An 18,457-nucleotide genomic window follows, 5' to 3' on the forward strand; every position below is an offset into this window, starting at 1 on the left:
GGTGGGCTCTGTGGCTGTTGCCTGAGTGAAACTTTCCAGCAAAAAGGGTGGTCCAGCTGACTGCCGCTCAGCACCCGGCACACATGCAGAAGATGGGAGCACGGGTTGCAGTTCTGGAACAGCTGACGGAGGGGAGGCTGGCTCTGACACCGCAGGTGACAGTTGACACAGAGCTGGGGTCTCCTCTAGCTCTATAGGAGGCCCTGTTCCTGGCTCTGCCGCTGGAAGGAGCCCTGGAGCTGGCACTGGGGCAGGAGACAGAGAAAGGTTCATCCACATCACTGACTTTCCGGATGCCTTTGCAAAACCAGGACAGACCCCATGGCCTTGAAAGGAATACCCAGCCCATGAACCACATCCCAGTTAGCCTTCCCAGCTTGCCATCCCCCTTACCCTCCACCTCTGCCTCAGTGAGCGCCAGAAGTTCCCGCTGCATCAGGAGAAGGGGGACATGGTTTGTCAGGTCCCAGGCATGCCACTTCAGAACCATGGCCCCATGCACATAGGCCACCTTGATCTCGACACGGTCACGGCCCAGGGACTGATAGATAGCCTGCAAATTCTGGTCAGGCCAGGTACCCAAGAAGGGAGACAGGGTGCTGGGGAGAGTCATATGTGGAGCAGAGTCAGAGGCCTGGCCTTGCATTGCACATGCTACTCCCACAGCACCGTTCTTTCTGTATGGGTCCCAGAGGATGGCCCCAGCCCCCTTCCAACCCCTCTCTAGCTGCCCTCGTAGTGGGAGGCCTGGTCCTCCAGAAAACCTGAATGAGTCTGGTTTTTCCACTTCTCCTCTCCTCTACCTGGCCATGGGCCTGATCTACTCTATCCTCCATGCACACCAGTATCAAGGCTCAGGTTGGAGGCAGATTTGTGAGTGGTCGGCTCAGCACAGCCTCGGTTCTTGGCCCCGGTTGGGGTGGTCAGCAGGGAGGGGCAGGCAGAGCAAGTTGGGACCGTCAAAGGGATGGGTGTTTCAGGCACCCACTGAGCCCAGACTGTGCTCTGCCGCCCAGAGGGCCCGGGACCCCCTCCACAGCCTTCTTTGACTCATTTGCTTCTTCACATGAAGCCCCCCAGATGAAGCCCACCCACTGGAAATTAAGAGATCGGTGAGATCCCTGGTTTGGCAAATCCCTCCCCAGCCACCACCCCTGTAGTCCCCCACCCTGCTCTGTGGAGGCAGCCAGCCCTGCTTCTGGACCCAAACCCCTGTCCCAGTTTTACTTGATCATTTCATCTGTCCTATGATCCAGCTCTAGGTGGATCCTTTCAAAGCTAGAGGAGGCTACGAAGATGTCACATCTAACAACCATTGGACATGCATGCTTAGGGTGTGCAGAGTGCCTATCTGACCCTCTGAATAGAACTGAGACCCAGACACTGTATCTCCTCTCTCCATTCACATTCCTAGTGCTTAATATACATTCTTGAACGACTACTTCCCAGCCCGCACTTTCCAAATCCTGAGTGGCCCGTGGGCTGGTCTGCCTGCTCCCAGTGTGCCCCTGAGCTGCTCACACAAAGGACAACTACCAGAACCATCTAGATGGAATCTCAGAAGTCCTTTGCACATGGGGAAACTGCCTGCTTTGCATTTCCTTTCGTCAACCCAGAAGGGCCACCGGCCTGTGAGGGTTGCACTTGAGAGCTTCTTGACCGGAGAGAGAGAACTATTAAGCAAGAAGATGCCCAGCACGTCCAGGAGCCCTTTCTACAGAGCCAAGCACCAGAGTAGACCGTGCCATGTTTCCTCCCATGATTTCCTACAGTACCTGTATGAGGTTCATCCTCTTAACCACCCCAGTTTTCAGAAGAGGAAAGGGAAGGTCAGAGAGGGTAGTGCCATTCCCGAGATGTACACCCAGTAGATGGGAGGCTCACCCTGTGCTGTGCATGGGGTGGGCACTCACCTATTGAACTGCTGGCCCAGGACCTGTGTGGCTGAAGTGAACATCTCGTACATGCAGAAGATCGTTGAGGTGTTTGAGATGCTCCCATCTGGGAAGGATGGCACCAGGGACTGTACGAAACGCTCCATTGTGCCTTCTCGGAGCCTCAGCATCGTCTGGGCCTCATCCAGGGACAGGGATGATTCCTTTTCCCACCAGGTAGAGAAGGGGGGTGTGGGGGGCAATGGAGTCAGCTTCAACACCACGAACCACCAGGATGATCAGGGTCTGGTGCTCAGACCAGAGAGTCCCATCCCTTCAGGAAGTTGTGCAAGAAAAGGGACTTGAGGGCCCACCCAGAAAAAGGCTCTAGGCTTGAAAGTACAATTGCCTTTAGGGGTGAAATGAGAAAGCATTGGTCACTTCAACACATCTTGTTAGCTGAGCCACCACAGCCTTTCTCTCTCTGAATAGGCTTTATTAAGAACTGTACGCCTTTGAGTCATCAGTCAACATCCCTACTGCAGACAGGAGAAAGCAGAGGTTTAGCATCTCCAACGCTGCTCGAGATCATAGACGTTGGGCCTGAGAACTGTCCAGAGCATGGAATGCATGGCATTTCCCTAGGCTGCTGCGGCCTGGTCTGTTCCTCAGGTGGGGAGAAAGGTTCAGGGGAAATCCACCTTCCTCGGCAGGCCCCAGGGGAGCTGGTTGTTTCTAGTGTGGGTTCTGGCCTTGCCGTGATCATCTGTGGGTCCTGAGATTGGACATCAATCTGGACCTGTTCTCACCCCAGACCAGCATTGGATGTTGTTGTGGGCCGAGGCACCTGCTGCTTGTCAAGGGAGATGGAGTAGCTGAGCCTTTGGAGCAAGCAGCTCCTCAAAGATGGCCTGGATTGAACTCTGAAAAGACAGAGTCCACTACCTGGGCCAGGAGGCATCAGAGGCCTTGCACCCAATCCGTGCTTGAAAGGCTGATTCACGGCGGCAGACAACCTCCCATACGGAGGTCCAAAAAGACATATGAGGACACGGCTTGTGACCCGGGGGACATACAATGAGTCGATGTGCTCTGAGAGGTGATACGTTACAGAGGAACATATAGAATGGCTTCATCCCACCGTTCCTTTTATGTTCAATCACCCTGTGTGGGGTGAGGATTCATAAGGCCTTGGACACGTTCTCCAAGGACAGTGGAGCTGGGTTCTACACAGGATGGCTGGGGTGAGTCAAGAAAATACTCAAAACAGTAGCAAAATGCAAAGACACTCATGGCTGCGGGAAAAGTCACACAAAACAGAATGAAACAGAATAACCCACGCCCCAAACTGCAAAAAACACGAACACTATTCTCTACCATTCCCACCTATGGGAAGAGTGTCTTCCTACCTTCTCCCACAGCTGGTGGTGGAGGTGTGGATACTGGGATGACTTTGTGGTTGGGCCTGCGGGGCACTCATGTGGAAACACCATGGGAGGGCCCCAGGTTTGTCCCCACATTTGTGTGGGGGCCCTGGGCGTGTGGAACCCTCTTCCCATTCTCACCTCAGAGCGGCACTGATCCTGGGTGGCCTGGTGCACCTGCCACTTGTCTAGGGCGTTGTAGTTGAAGTCCCAGACCAGCTCTTCGATGACCTCCTGGGTGCAGCTCTGAAAATGCAGTGCCCCATAGACATGGGGTCAAGAGACATTAGTGTCCTCCCGGGACATTGCCACAAGGGGCCACCCGCATTAGAAATCCTGTTCTCCAGTTGAGGCAAAAAGGGGCAGCTGAAAAGACATCGAGCAAGGAGGTAGCCGGATGAAACTCTAGAGCTCGTGATTAACATCGAGGTAGTTGAGCTTGGTCCCCAGTGCTCAGCTTCTCATCCTGCCTGCTATGACCTGGGGCGTGAACATGAAAGATGGGCCAGGCTTCCAACACCTGGCAGCTTCCTTCTGCCCAGGAAGGGTGTGTCCCACATCCTCTGTCCCCTTCTCTACACATAGACAACCAGCCCCCCACCCCAACACACACACAGGGACACACATAATGAGGGGCAAGAGGTGTGGGCCTGCTGAGGTGGCATCACAGTTGTTGCCTGCTCTCCAGTGGGCTGCCCTGAGCTGCCTCGTGTTACCTGTTGGTGTCTCCTGCCACATGTCCAGAGGGCTCGGAAAAGCGGGCTGAGCCGACGTCTACAATTATTTGCAAGTCTCTCTCTCTGGGCTTGCCTGGGCCCAGAGACCCTGAAGGGAGGAAGGCAGCAAGAGAACATCTTGCTCTCTCGAATGTCTCCACCCAAGTGAGCTGGAGAGCAGGTTGTCTTTTGAATCTGGGTGCCCGGTTACCAGAGTTCTAAGTTCAGTTGGGGCCTATCACAGAGGAAGTGAGGTCACTCTTTCAAGATTCTAATCCCTGGGACCATGTGTTCAGTCAGACCTATCCAGAGCCCCTTCTTGGCAGTTGACTCCTTAGCTTTCTCCCCCATGTCATCTCCTTAACTGGACACAATGAGCCAAAAAGGCCATAGCCACCACTCTCTGGAAATGGAACTAGGGTCCGAAGCTTCAGGAGGCAGAGCTGAATTCAGACCTTACGTTCTACGTTTCTTTGCGCACTTGTGTGTCCTATGTCATTGCGTCTCTCACGTAGTCCCCACTTTCCCAGCCTGCAGTGTGGGGATCAGGCTAGAATCTACTTCCTTGGGACATCCTCTGGTGTCTGTGGATAAGAGTATTTATTACATGTGTGGGGTAGTCCCCTGTGTATCTGAGGCACAATTTTCAAGATGGAAGAATTACAAGAAGGGGTGGGACTTGGCATGGAGGGCCGCTCAGAAGAGGCCTGGGTTCCAGCCCTGTAATACTGCAACTGTCACTTTCCCTCTTGGCCTCATTTTAAGGTGGGCACCATGATGGCCTGGAAAAGCAAGAAGATGCAGGCATTGTCATCCTCTATAGTAAAACCATGCAATTGTTTCCCGTTATATGAAGAACGAGACCCCTTTACCTCGTTTGGGTCTATGAGGGGAGCGGCTTTCACCATGGCTCCCAGGGATCCTGACCTGTGGTATAGGCATCAGACTGTAACCACTAAGTGGTCAGTGACTGGCTTTTGACCCACAGGACATATTCAACGTGATGAAGTACCATGCCTAGAGCTTCTCTACATGTCATGCAAAGAGTTTCTCACTCCCTAGTTACTTTCCATCATGTTCCACTACTCACTCCTTCCCTTTCCCTTCTTCTTCTCTCTCTGAAGCAGAACCAAGCACCGATGTTTTGAGCTGCCATCTACAGAGGCTCACAGGACAGAGAACGGAGGCAGTGCCAAGGCCAAAAGACACACAGGAACTCAGGTTCTGAGTCCAGATGGCATCCCGAGTCACGTGAGCCAACTCATGACAAAATCCTCTTCCAGTATGGCCCTGGTCACAGCCGCAGCCACTGACACACCTTGAGCCTGGGGAACCATGCTAATTTGGGCCCGCATTCTTCACCCACAAATACTGTTAGAAATTAAAGCGATGCACCTGCACGTGCAGGGTATCAGGGCAATGCAGTCCCGGGGCAACTCTAGATAAGTAACAGTCTCCCAGGCCTCAGCATCTGTCCCTGCCTTCCTCCCTCCCCTCTGCTCTCCTCCTAGTGTCCCTGCAGCCACCCTGGCTGCCTTTTTCACTCCTCTGGCCAAACTGGCTTCTGTTATTGAGTGTCTGCAGCACAAGTCACTTCTTCCTGAAACGCTGCTCCCTGACGTGTGCAGGTCTAGCTCCCTTTGGTCAATCTGTTCTCAGCAACCTCAGCCTCAGTGAGGCCTTTCATATCTTTCCATGCAGTGACTCCCCAGCCTTCCTCCGTAGCACACTTCATTCCTAGTACAGAGCGCTTGCTCTTTTCTTTCACGTGCGTTCTCTTTGGAGCTTTGGTCCATGTGTAGACTGGGAGCTCCTAAAGCAAAGGAGCCCTAGGTAATTTCAGCTTCGCGCACGGGCCCAGCAAGATACCTGGCATAGGGCAGTGCTCAGTGTGTAGTTACTGAATGAATAATTGAGAAGATCTTGGAGCCCACCTCCCCTCTTAAGCACCTAGACTGCAGAATGCTACTAAAACTTTCAAGCTGTTTCTGGGCAGGGGCGACAACCACAATGGCCTCTGCCTGACTCTTCCTGCTCCAGTTCCTCCAGCAGAACTCACCAGGTACCATGGACAAGGAAGCGTCCTGCATCCAGCTCTCCAGCTCTGGTGGCACAGCCCCACGCAGGCACACCAGCAAAAAAAGCCATGCCTTTTCTCGGGGGTCCTCAACGCAGTGCCTTTGCAGAGTCACAGAGCAAAGGAGCAGGATCTCTTGGCTCCCTGGGCAGAGTAAAGGACCTCAGAACCCTCCCTTTCCTCCTTTTCTGTCCACTCCCATGGTGTCCTCTTTACGATTCCAGCACCCGCACCTCAGCCAGAAGAGTGCTTCTGCACCCACCCCTGTGTGTCTAAACGAGGAACTAAAGGTCTAATGCAGACGTGTCCCTGGGCCCCAGACACAGTGAACGCTCCTCAACATGACTAACTCACAGAAAAATGCAACCAAGAGCATCATGAGACATCACATCACATTGGCGGGAAGAGCGACCCTCCAAAAGTCGAGAGATAACAAATGCTGGTGAGGATGTGGAGCAAAGGGAATCCTTGGGCACCACTGGTGGTAATGCACATTGGTACTGTCACTATGCAGAACACTGTGGACGTCCCTCCAAAAATTAAAAAGAGAACTACCTGCACCTCCATGTTCAAGAAGCATTATTTTCAATAGCCAGGACACGGAAAACATCAGTGCCCTTTAGTGCTGAGTAGGGAAAGAAGTGGTACCTAGAGAATAGCATAGGAATCAGCCAGAAGAAAAGGATATCCCGCTAAGTGTGCTAACAGTACTGGACTTTGAAAGCATGATGCCAAGTGAAATAAGGGAGACAGGGCAAAGACTTTCTGTAGAGAAGCATAGAGAGAGAGAGAGATTGATCCTGTCTAGAGAGAGAGACAGAGAGCTATTTTTCCCTTCTCTGTGGAATCTGAGACAAAGAAGAGAAAAGGGGGAAGACTAACTCAGAAAAAGAGATCAGATTGAAGTAACCAGAAGCAGAGGGCGGAGGGGGTGCGGGAATTGAGTGAATGGTGAAAAGGTACAAATTCCAGTTTCAGATCAATAAGGAATAGGGATTTACAGTACACCCCAGGACTACAGTTCATTACTGCTCTATGGTGTATTTGAGAGGTGTGAGAAGAGCAAGTTCTGAGAGTTCTCATCATAAAGAAAAACCTCTCTTTCTTTTCTTTTCTCTTTTCTTTTCTCTTCTCTTCTCTTCTCTTCTCTTCTCTTCTCTTCTCTTCTCTTCTCTTTTCTTTTCTTTCTCTTCACTTTAACCACAGTCAGAGGGTCAAAGGTAACACGCTGTACATATTCACGGGGAGAAAGGAGTACATAGGGACCTTCATTCAGTCGTTCAACAAACACTGGATTTAGCATGAGGTAATCCCCGTTCTTGGCTGGGTTCTGCCCAGAACTCCTGTGTCCCACACACCTCTGGTGCTGATTTGCTGATGCCCTGGGTGAGGCACTTCCTTGCCTCGGTTTCCCCCTTACGGTGACCACGCTGGCTGCCGACACTGTTAACAAGGATGCTGCGGGAAGGAGGAGGTGCCAGCCTCGGAGTGTGGGTTCCCGGGGGAGGGGGTGCAGGCCTTTCCCCTGTAATTTATTTCCAGCTCAGGTGCTTGTGAACTCCTCCCAATCCTCCTGCTGAAGTGTGTGCAATGTCTGTGGGTTGTCACACGCATTAATTATCTCCTGAAGGTTATAAAGTACCCCTCGCTTTGGCAAGATCACCCTAAAGAAAAGGGCTTTATCAACGTTGCCATTAAATGCAATCGCAGAGAGTGGAGAAGATGGAAAGGAAAATCGCTCAAGCCAAAGAATAAATGACATTTCAGAAAACGCAGAACAAGTGGATATGAAGATCAATTGGAACTTAAAGTAACGACATGTCCAATGACATAGTCGCAGATTCTGGATTGCTTCGGGCAAGAAAGGGGGACGGTACACACGGAGCCAGACAAGAGGCCCTGAGGCAGGGTGCAAAAGGTTTGATCCTGGGCAGTGTCTTAACCCTTCTGTGCCTCCGTTTTCTCATTCATGAAATGGGACAATATTCACACTGAACCGGAAAGTGATAATAAGAGAATACAACTTCATACGCCTGGCATCTACCAGGTGCTCACAAATCACAGCTGTCATCACGGAGAGTCAACGGCGGAGGAAGCGAGAGGTGGGCACGGAATTTGCAGGTGCTCAGAACGCATTTCATTTCGTTGGACTAAAATGAAGCTTTGTTTTAAATGTCCCTGTCTCATTGTTTCCAGACTGTATGTCATCTCACCATGCAGCACATAGACCGTGCAATGCTGGTAAATATAACAGGCTCCCGCGGGGGGGGGGGTGCTGATTTGTGGCGTGTGCCAGTCTCCATGGGGTGCATATTCCCACCGTGGCTGATTTCAAGCTCCCAGCCTGCCCTTACTGAACAGTCAGGAAGAGACGTCAGCGGCTCGTCACGTCATTTCCGTGGATTTCTGCTGTAAAGATACAACAGACGAGAGCGTAGATGATGGCAGTATGTAGTAAAGCCATCAGGAAATGATGAGTTTGGGATATTTATTACCTTTGTTCTTTTAAAGATTTTATTTATTCATTTGAGAGAGAGAGCAGGGGGAGGGGCAGAGGGAGAGGGAGAAGCAGACTCCCCTCTGAGTAGGGAGACCAATGCATGGATCCATCCCAGGACCCTCCTGGCTTGTGGTGAGGATCAAAGTGACGCCATAAAGATGAAAGTAGCCCTGCCCCTTCCTATCCATTTTTTTTTTTTTTAAGAACACAAATCAGATATTACTTCCTGCTTGAAACCCTCCTCAGGCTGCCTGCGGCCTAAAGAACAAACGCCAGGTTCCTAAGGATGCCTGAAGAAGCCCCTGGACGAGTGCATTTTTGCCCCTTCCACTTGGTGTCCTGGGTCTGCTCAGCTGCCCTAGGCCTGGTGACTCCCAGATCCCAGGGGTCCTCCTCTTCTTTCTGCAGCCCAGGGACCAGCACGCAGGCCCCACATCTGTCTACCTCCAGCCGCCTCCCACAGCCTCTTTCAGGCCGTCTTTCAGGATTCAATCTAAGTACAGCCCAGCATTAGCTGTGATGCCACGGAACACATCCCTGAGCCTCACTCTCCTGTGTGCAGAGGGTCCCGGGACACCTAACTCCTCGGGGTGGGCAGGAAGCCTGGCGAAGACACGCGCGAGGACTCGGGCCAGGCCCCGGCCCACTGGGGGGCGCGACCCTGCGGGTTCCGGCCCTGGGGCTGGGCTGCAGGGCGGCGGGCTAGGGAGGCCCTGCAAAGGGGCCGCGTCCGGGCTGTGGGGGGCAGGGCAGCGGGTGGGAGGGCTTCCCCGAGGTCGGTCCAGCCCCGCCGGCCCAGAGTGCCGCCAGTGGGACCTCCGGGACCTCAGCTCGGCGGGCCGCGCCTCCCGGCCTCCGCCGAGGCTTCCCCAGACCCGGCCACCACAGGCTCGCTCAGTCCATTGCCGTCCTGAATGCCCCGCGCGACTGTCCGGCGCGGTCTCAGGACCGGAGCCCCGTGTTGTGCAGGGCATGCGCGGGCCACCGGGCGCATGCCCGGTCCTCCGGAGGGGGGGGGGGGGGGGGCGGAAGCTCGGCGCGGGGACGCGGCCGGGCGCGCGCCGGGGCGGTGAAGCGCTCCTCAGCCGGTCGCCGCGCATGCGCGGCCCTCGCCTACGCAGCACGGCCAGAGGGCGCAAGCCCGCCGCTGCTGCTGCTGCTACTGCCGCCGCCGCCGCCGGCGCCGCCGCCGCCTCCGCCGCCGCCGCGACCGCCGCCGCCGCCGGGACCGCCGCCGCCGCCGCCGCCGCCGCCGCCGGGAGCGCTGTGCGCCCGCGGCGTGAGGCGTTGGAGGGAGCGCCGCCCGTCGGTTCGCGGCGCCGCCTCGCAGTGGTCTGCCCTCGCCTCCCGGCGCCCCGCGCGGTACATGTGAGTGCGGGGAGGGGGCGGGGGCCGGGAAGCGGGCGGGTGGGCCGGCTCCTGGTGCTGGGGGTTGGCAGGGCCGCGGCCCGCGGGCGGAGGGCCGAGCGGGGCTAACCAGCCGGTCCGCGCCGCGGATGAGGCGGAGACGGACCCCTCCCGCGCGCCGCTTGGGAGGCCGAGGATGTGGGGAGGCCGGAGAAGTGGGGAGGACGAGGGAGGGGCCCGGGGAGGGCGGCACTCTGGGGAGGATCGGGGCGCGGGCGGGTCGGGAGATGTGGGACGGACTGGGGGTTTTCGGGAGGACGGGGATGTGGGGAGGCCGCCGGGGGGACAGGAGAGGCCAGGGAAGGGGGACGAGGGGGCGTGTTCTGGGAGAACGGCTATGGGTGGAGGACGGACTTGTGGGGAGGTCGGCGTGCTCCGGCAGGCCAGGGGACGAGGGGAGGCCGGGGGCTCGGGTAAACGGGGAGGTTTGGGGGACATGAGAAGGCCTGGGGGGGTTCGTGAAAGATGGGGAAGTTGGTGGATTCGGGGGTCTCGGAGAGACGGAGGGGCTGGAGGCCGGAGCGCACAGGGAGGCCGGGGGCTTGGGGAGGCCAGCCGGCCTCCTTGGGAGCTGGCCAATTGCCTCAAAGACAAAAGGGGGGAGAGAGAAAGGAGGAGGAAGAGGGAAATCCTTGGGGACCTGGAGGGGGGAGAAGAGCCCTGACCCGATATGGGGACTCACTGGCCCTGCGGCAGGGAAGGGCGAGCCTCGAACCCGGATCCGGGCCAGCTCTTTCCCCGCAGCTGGCGCTCAACTTGCTGTGGCCCTGTGGTTTTTGGGGCGAAAGGCCTGGAGACCTCGTTGATTCATTGTGCCTCCAAGTTTACCTCTTCCCAGCCCAGCCCCCAGCTCTGCTTCTGGCTTAGGTGGAAGAAGGACTTGTTTCTTTCTCTCTCCTTTCCTTTCTTTTCTCAGGAGGAGGAGGAGGGGTGTGTGTGTGTGTGTGTGTGTGTGTGTGTGTGTGTGTGTGTGTTACTTGGTTTTATTTAATTGCAGGATTTAGCTTAATGCAGTAAGGGTAAAAAAATTTTTTTAGTCATTTCAACAGTGTCTCATTCTTGCATGGTTAGCCTGCAGCTGGGTTTTTGGCAGTGAGACTAAGATAATAGTAATGTAGTAATTATGGGAACTGGTTGAAATACATTCAAGCTGAAGGCGGTGTAAGGATTTGGGGATCTGTACATAAGACGACCAACGCTGGGATTCTTAGGTAGAATGTCAACATTTTCGTGGTTGGAAAAATAGGCCATTACTATTTGAAATGAAATACCAGAGCCTCACTCTTAATATTTTATTTGTAAAACTCATAATGGAAGCAGTCTTCTCTTGGAAATGTGTGAACTCTGGTCAGTTGTCTCATCTCTTGAAAACCTGAAAGGTGGATGAAGTGATGGAAAGATACATTGCAAATTAGCATTCACCTTATTTTTGTTGAGATCCAATGTAGGTGATTTTTTCATGCCATTGTGCTTTGGAGATAATTTTTAACATCCTGCAATATTTAAACACATGAAACTTCTGAAGAAAGTTTGCGTTCCGGTGTCTTTATGAGTACATTGTTTTCTCTTTGTGGCTGTCCTTGGAGGTGAAACACTGAATGAGCCTACCACTCGTGTCTTGAATACATTTGTGTGCTAAATGTTGTCGAAGCAGCAAGATCCCATGTTACACATTCTTTAAGTAATATCTTTCCGGTGATTATCATATACTCTGATTTAATAATGAAAACTGGGGAAAGATTGTTTAAAACCCATTGCTGTCTTTTAAAGGATCCCACAATCAACCTAAGACTTGAGTATATACACTGAATAAAAGGACCTACGCATTGTTCAGAGGTTATGATGCATCAAGAAGCAAGTCCTTGGATAAATAAAGACATTGAATCCAGAACTTAGTGTTTAAGGTTTGGGGCCAATAGTCCTGGGGCAGAGCCCTACAGGAGAGAGGACTTCAGCCTCTTTTCAGGCCGGCGGTCCGCTGAAGGTGAGTCGTGATTAGGAGTGAAGCTCCATGAGTGCGATGGGGTGGAAGTGTCCGGTGAAACCAGAAGTTAGGAGCCACAGTGCAGATCATTAGAACATTTCTCACTAACATCGTTTCTCTAGCACTCCATGCCCATTGTTGGAAATTAGAGAACTTGACATCCCAATTCTTAAAATTGGGTTCTTCAGCAAGTCACATAACTTTTCTCGCTGGGAAGGTTGAGAAATTGTCTAAATAACAATTGTATTGTTAAAGCTATCCCCTTAAAAAAATGCTGATTAGTTCCCGCAGGAAAAATTATAGTGTCTTCTGTGTACTGTATATGTTCTATCGTGTAGTAAAGAGTCATTTTGAACATGACTCTTCTTTTTTGGATGTTAGTTTTGAGTTGCTACTTCTCTATCTCTAAAGATTTTATGGAAACCTTTTTTCCTGTATTTTTAAGTGTCTTAATTTTGAGAAAATACTTGTCTCAAGGGTAACACAGGAAAGATGAGAGTCAAAGTCTTAATATGTAAGTCTTTAACTTTTGAAAGTAAACATTTTCAGTTTAGACAGTTTTCGGCTAAAATCTTGTTTTAAATTTCAATATAATTAAAAATTCTATCGTTTGTGAAATGAGGGGTTTTTTTTGGCTTGTAAACCAGTAAAGTTTAGTTTCTGTAGTAGTTTATTTTGTCTTAAAGCTCGAGCTTAAGAACTTATTTCGTTACTGTATGTCCTTACTAAAATCCCTTAAATAATTAGCAAAATATTGCTGTGGGGGTCTTTGGGAATTTTTACTGATGCCTATAGAAATTATTTAAAATGCAAATTCTAAAAACTTGGGCAAAGTAAATGACCTTATTTGAGTGAATAGTAGTAAATTCCAGGAAGTTTGTGAGTGCAGTAAGCATTCAAATCTGAAGTCGCATCTCTGTCCTTAGACGGATCCTCGGTGGAAGAGGATGAGCGCGGTTCCAGCTCCTGTTTGGGTGTACCTGTGTTTCAGTGCCTCAGCCAGCTGCCTTAAGTAGTTGTTTTTTTATGTCTCTTCTGAAAACCATGTTTCGTAGTGGATTATTTAAACCGTTGATGGCTTTTTCTCTCTGCTAATATTTGTGCAAGGTTTTTTTTTTTTCTCTCTTCCATTTCATGACTACCAAAAGGCAACCTAGTGTAGGAGAAATGAAATTGCTGTCTACCACTTTGTGGCATTAATTTCTAGGAATGGTGCCAAATCTTACCATTCAGAACTACATAAATGTGTTTCTGATTATAAAGTACCAGAAGAACCCCCTCTCTTCCTGTCTGTAACAGTTGTATTGTTTTTTTTTGCTAGGCTCTATCATGGAAATAAAATTCAGATAGGCATATGTAATTCAACTTTCAGGATAGGTGAGATTTTTAGCAAATGCCGTTAATTATGGTCTGATTTGCATAAACACTAATGAAGTGGTTTTTAGAGGAAAGTATGAAATAGATGTTTTTGGCTGGGTGGCACTATTGCCACTTTTTAGCAGTTGAAAGCCTCCGAGAAGGGAACAAGTAGCATCGTCACAGAGTTTACTTATTTGTCAGGACATGAAGGTCTTTCCTTGCAAGCTTTGTATTGAACGAAACAAATTCTGCCTAGATCTTATTGATATACATTAGCATTTACTGTAAACTCATTTTTCAGAACAAGAAAAATGACCAAAGTCATACATGTGAATGTTATCCACTGATAGGGGAGGAGATGTAATGTTACTGCTACGTGTGGGGTATTGTGTGTTGTTGGTAGGTGTCACTACCTTTTTACCGATGAATTAAATCTGGGAGATGACACGTGCCAGAACTGAGGTGATTGCTTTCATGCTTTTTCTCCTTTATTCCTCCTGAGAACCATTGATTGTGCTATTGCTATCCTCATTTTTGCAGAGGAGACACTGGAAGTTTGGAGTTCGAGGAGCTTGCCGTGGGCTTCTTGGCCCACAAGGGGTAGGTCCTTGTTGGCTGGGCCTGCTGAACTCTCTGTGCAGCTTCTAGGACCAGACAGGACTAGAGCAGCAGTAGTCTCACAGATCTGAACCCAGCCTTCCGAAGGGGGAGTGAGTAGCATGCAGGTGTAAGTACCGTGTCTGGGAGAGTTGAAATAATTATATTTTCTGTTTGAATCTGACGCTTTCATATCATGAAGCTGTGATCTGGCCAACATGGTGTAGGTAAACATTTTAATGAACATACCAAAATTGTTTAATTATTTTAAGTTAATTTAAAATCAGTTAAATACAAATATATAATGCATAGTGCAGTGATTGACGCTTATTTGTTCAAGGTTGTGCTTTAGTAACCTCTACATTGTTACAGAGTTTTTTCATTGGTGACTTTTTTTGGGGGGGGTGTCAGTGTTTATGAATATAGTTTTGTGGGAAGCAAGGTGTAATGTGAGGGAAAAGTAAATTGTAAATTTCTCATGCAGGTTTCATCCCCTTGTAGTAAATCCTAGAATTTATAATCTCTAACACATTGCTGCTCTATAAATGTTTCTGAAGTGAATGTGCTCGTTCTCGCCGATTTAGAATTTTCCATCGTGCTTTTAAGACTTGACGTACTCTGTCCTCCTTTATTTAGGGCCAGTGGACCAAAACCAAGGCTCAGAAGAACCTAAAAAGTTGTATCTATGGGCTGTCTGTGCCTAGGATCTCCTTTCTGCCTCCATTTTCTATCTTAAAAGTCCTGCCATCTGGTGCTTTGGATTGTGCTGTGAACGGTAGGTGCTTGTTGGGTCTACTTGGGACCAAAGCACCATGTGTTTGTCTTTGATGGACTGAAGAAAGAGCTGACGTGGTTTTATACATTCCATATTTGTAGTGCATTGTGTGTCTTTTTATAGAATTTAAGCAACACGAGGGCAGAAACTTTGTTTTACACACTATGGCATCCCCAGTGTCTGACACAATATTTATTGAATGAAAGAACCCAGGCTCATTCATTGTTGGAGAACTGTTCCTGCATCAGTCAGCAGTCCACTGTTTTTTGTTTGCCTTGGTAAAGAACCTTACTTACAAACCAGGTAGGACTTGATACCAGGGAGAACTTGGATTATCTGTTTCTATCTTTGCTTTATTTTAGATTATAAATATCATGAAACTTGAGCTGCGGGAAAAAGGCATTTCTCTGTCCCTTTATGGTTTTCAAATGTTTTTTTCTAGAAATTAATTTTGTAGGAATTGGTCATGTGTTCGTTAGGACTCATTCTATATTCTGAAGACCTAGGAAGTTGGGATTTATAAAAGATCCTTGATGACTGGTCTAGAAGCTCTAATGTATCTTTTACTAATCAGTTGGATTCATCATGTACTTTACAAGGGTTTTACATTATGCCCTGAAACCATTTTTAAAAATGCATCTTCCCAGGGGCGCCTGGGTGGCTCAGTTGTGAAGCATCTGCCTTCGGCTCAGGGCATGATCCCAAGGTCCTGGGATCGAGCCCCACATCGGGCTCCCTGCTCCGCTGGCAGCCTGCTTCTTCCTCTCCCACTTCCCCTGCTTGTGTTACCTCTCTCGCTGGCTGTCTCTCTCTGTCAAATAAATAAATAAAATCTTAAAAAAAAATCCATCTTCCTAACACTGTAATGCCAGTTCCATGACACACCGGCCTTCCGATGATCTGCTTAGAGAGTCTTTTACGTTGTTGTTCAGAGTAAACGTTTTGAGCAACAGGTCACTTACCTTCACTCAGGCAAGAAAAGTCAGTATTTGGGTAAAAAAAAGAGTTTGTTCTTCCTCAGCAAGTTCCCCTTGGTCTTGCTTATTGCGAAGGGAAACACGTGCGTGCGCACACCACAGTAAACCAGTAAACTGGTTGTTTGCAGTGGTTCTCAAAGTACAACTGCATCACCATCACTTGGCCGGGTTAGAAATGCCTGTGCTCGTGCCCCACCTCTGACCTCCTGAATCAGACTCGGGGGGTGGGGCCCGCAGTCTGTTTGAACATGCTGTCCAGGAGCTTTTGTTGCATGCTAGTGTCTGTCAACTACTACTTGAGAGTGTTTTAAGAGAAATGCAAGTCGTAGCAGGCAAAAAATCAGTCGTAAATGGCAGAGGCATGTGTTTGGCTTCTGACCACTTAGATTTGCTTGTGAGATTGCCTTCACTTCAGGACTCTTTTTCAGTATGTTTTTCAGGTTTTCTAGAGTCTTGGGAAGACCTCACAACTAATTTTGTTTAGGGATTTTGAATGTTTTATGCTGAGGTCATTAAATTCTTTTGAATCTTGGTTTGGATTTTAAATAAATGATTTTGCATTGAAATAGCAATTTGTATGGCCCCTGGACTTGTGGTTTTTGGCAGATAGCAGGAAAGTGTGTATATGTGGGTGCTCAAGGCACGTGTTCCCTGGTGGTTTTGTTTTGGTGTTGAAAGATTGGCTTGCTTATATTACAGTCAGGATGATTTCCAAGTCTTGGGGTGACTACTAAAACAGTATTGTGTGAATTGATTCTATGCCTAGCATTAAAGTCATATCTAAATTTAATATGTATTGTTTTGCCTTTGTCCTTTATTTTTTCCCTAAGATCAGAGCTAGATAAAAGTTAGTGTTCAAAGATGGAATTGGTGATATGCTTACTTTCTACTATGTCTTATGCAGAGTTGGACGCACCTGAAGGCAAATAGAATATTGTGAGCTCAGGGACAGGGACTCTGTATTATCCTGTACGTATCTGTGGGTCCTTCACAGCTTCCTCCTCCTCCTATAGTGGGTTGGCCCTCAGTCATTGGTTTAATGATTGAAGAAGACTCTGTGCTCCTGCTGAGGGGGCCTTGTGACCTTGAAGTACATGAAGTTGTTACTAAGGTAGAGAAGAGAATTAGGGACAGACGGGTGGACTTAGGTTACCATCATGTGGACGCGAAGTACAAAGGATGTTTCCACGTCCTCTTCTGGCCCCCATCAGACTGAGTCAGTGGTGTAGCCCTGTGATGGAGAAAATAAAAGGAATGAGCTGGTGGGAAAAAGTGATCTGAAACAGTTTCTTTCTCCTTACATTGGTCAAGTGAAGTTAAAGTTCTAGTTTATAGTCAGTTATAGACTGTGACCCCACTAAATGTACATCAGAGCGCCTGGCCTGGAGCACCTCTCAGTGAGGGAGTCTCCTGTTGCTCCCCGCTGTGCTGGGAGGCTCCAGCCGCCCCCCAGTCTTCTCTCTAATGACTGCTTCAGCCCTGCTCTGGTCTTGTGTCAGTCGCCCCGCCCCGCCCCTTCTGGTGGTTTCTGCTGTGTTGCTGCCTTGTGGTTTTAAATAGCCTTTTCCTGGTTACAGTGAGGTTGCACATCTTTTTATACATTTACTGGCCATTCGGATGCACTGTTTTTCGAAGTGCCCATATTTTTCTATTAGGTTATTTTTAAATTGATTTGTAGACTATATATATTCAGAACACACATTCTTTGTTGGTTATGTATTTTGCTGCTGTCTCTTCCCACTTTGTCATATGCAGTTTCACTGACTCAGTGGTTTTTGTGTGTTTTTTTTTTTTTTATGAAGAGAAGTTCTTAAGTTTAATTAGCGCCATTTGTCAGTCTTTTCCTTTGTAAGCTTTTTGTGTCTTTCCCTGCCCTGAGGTCATGAACTAGTTCCTCATTTATTCTCTAAATGCTTTTATACTTGTGCTTTTAACCTTTAACTTTGTAATTCTCTCAGAATTGGTTTTGGTGCATAATCTGAAGAAGGAATCCAGCTTCATTAACCTGTGGACAGGCTAGTTGTCCGAACACCGTTCATTGAAAAGAGCATCTTTCCCCCAGCGCTCTGCAGTGCCCCTTTTCTTGGAAATGAAAGGTCCGTGTGTATGTGCATCTGTTTTGGACTTTCTTGAATTCCACTGGTACTGCCCAGTTTAAGTTGCTTCAATTATTTTAGTTTTATAACAGGTCTTATTGTGGAACTCTTCCCACTTGGTTCCTTTTTAAGCATACCTTGGCCCTCCTTGACCCTTTGCAGATCTGTATCTGTTTTAGAATCCCTTGCTGACTTGCAAGGAATTTCTTCCTGCTGTTGCTTGGAATGACGTCGAACGTGATCAGTGTGTGGAGAGTCGTTTCTTGGTTTGAGTTATTACAAATAAAGCCTTTGAATAATTTTGCTCAAGTCTTCATGTGACCATCGGCTTTTGTTTTTCCTGGAAATGGTTGGGTCTAGCACTGTAATGGCTGGATCCTGTGGTAGGCCTATGTTGGCTTTTTGAGAAAGTGTCAAACTCTGTCCTGGAATGGCTGAACCATTTCACATTCCTCCCAGCTTTGTGTGAGAGTTCCAGTCACGCTGGATCGTTGGGGCAACATTTGGTATGGTTAGTCTTTTAGCTTTTCAGCCATTCCGATAGGTGTGTAATGGTTTTTCTTTGTGGTTTTGCCACCTGTGTATCTTTTGGTGTTCAAATCTTTTGCCTATTAAATTTTTTTTCTTATTGGTGGGTTCTTTATATATTCTGGATACAAGTCTTTGTCAGA

At 49.2% G+C, this 18,457-nt stretch overlaps 1 protein-coding gene across 4 annotated transcripts in view; it reads left to right on the plus strand.

The window, feature by feature from the left end:
- Positions 1–10,482: 10,482 nt before the first annotated feature.
- The window catches only part of LOC123786223 (focal adhesion kinase 1-like), a 99,279-nt gene continuing 91,304 nt past the window's right edge, over positions 10,483–18,457 (plus strand). For 2 of the 4 annotated variants that reach the window (XR_015721037.1, XR_015721036.1), the window contains exon 1: positions 10,502–14,713. The gene's annotated coding sequence lies outside the window, so the exon portion shown is untranslated. Of the gene's footprint in view, positions 14,714–18,457 lie in introns of all 4 variants that reach the window. The other 2 variants (XM_087853826.1, XR_015721038.1) reach the window with 2 other exon arrangements.

Source organism: Ursus americanus, chromosome 22 (genome assembly GCF_024610735.1).
Source record: "Ursus americanus isolate L20-20 chromosome 22, mUrsAme1.1.p, whole genome shotgun sequence".
NCBI classification, from domain to species: domain Eukaryota; kingdom Metazoa; phylum Chordata; class Mammalia; order Carnivora; family Ursidae; genus Ursus; species Ursus americanus.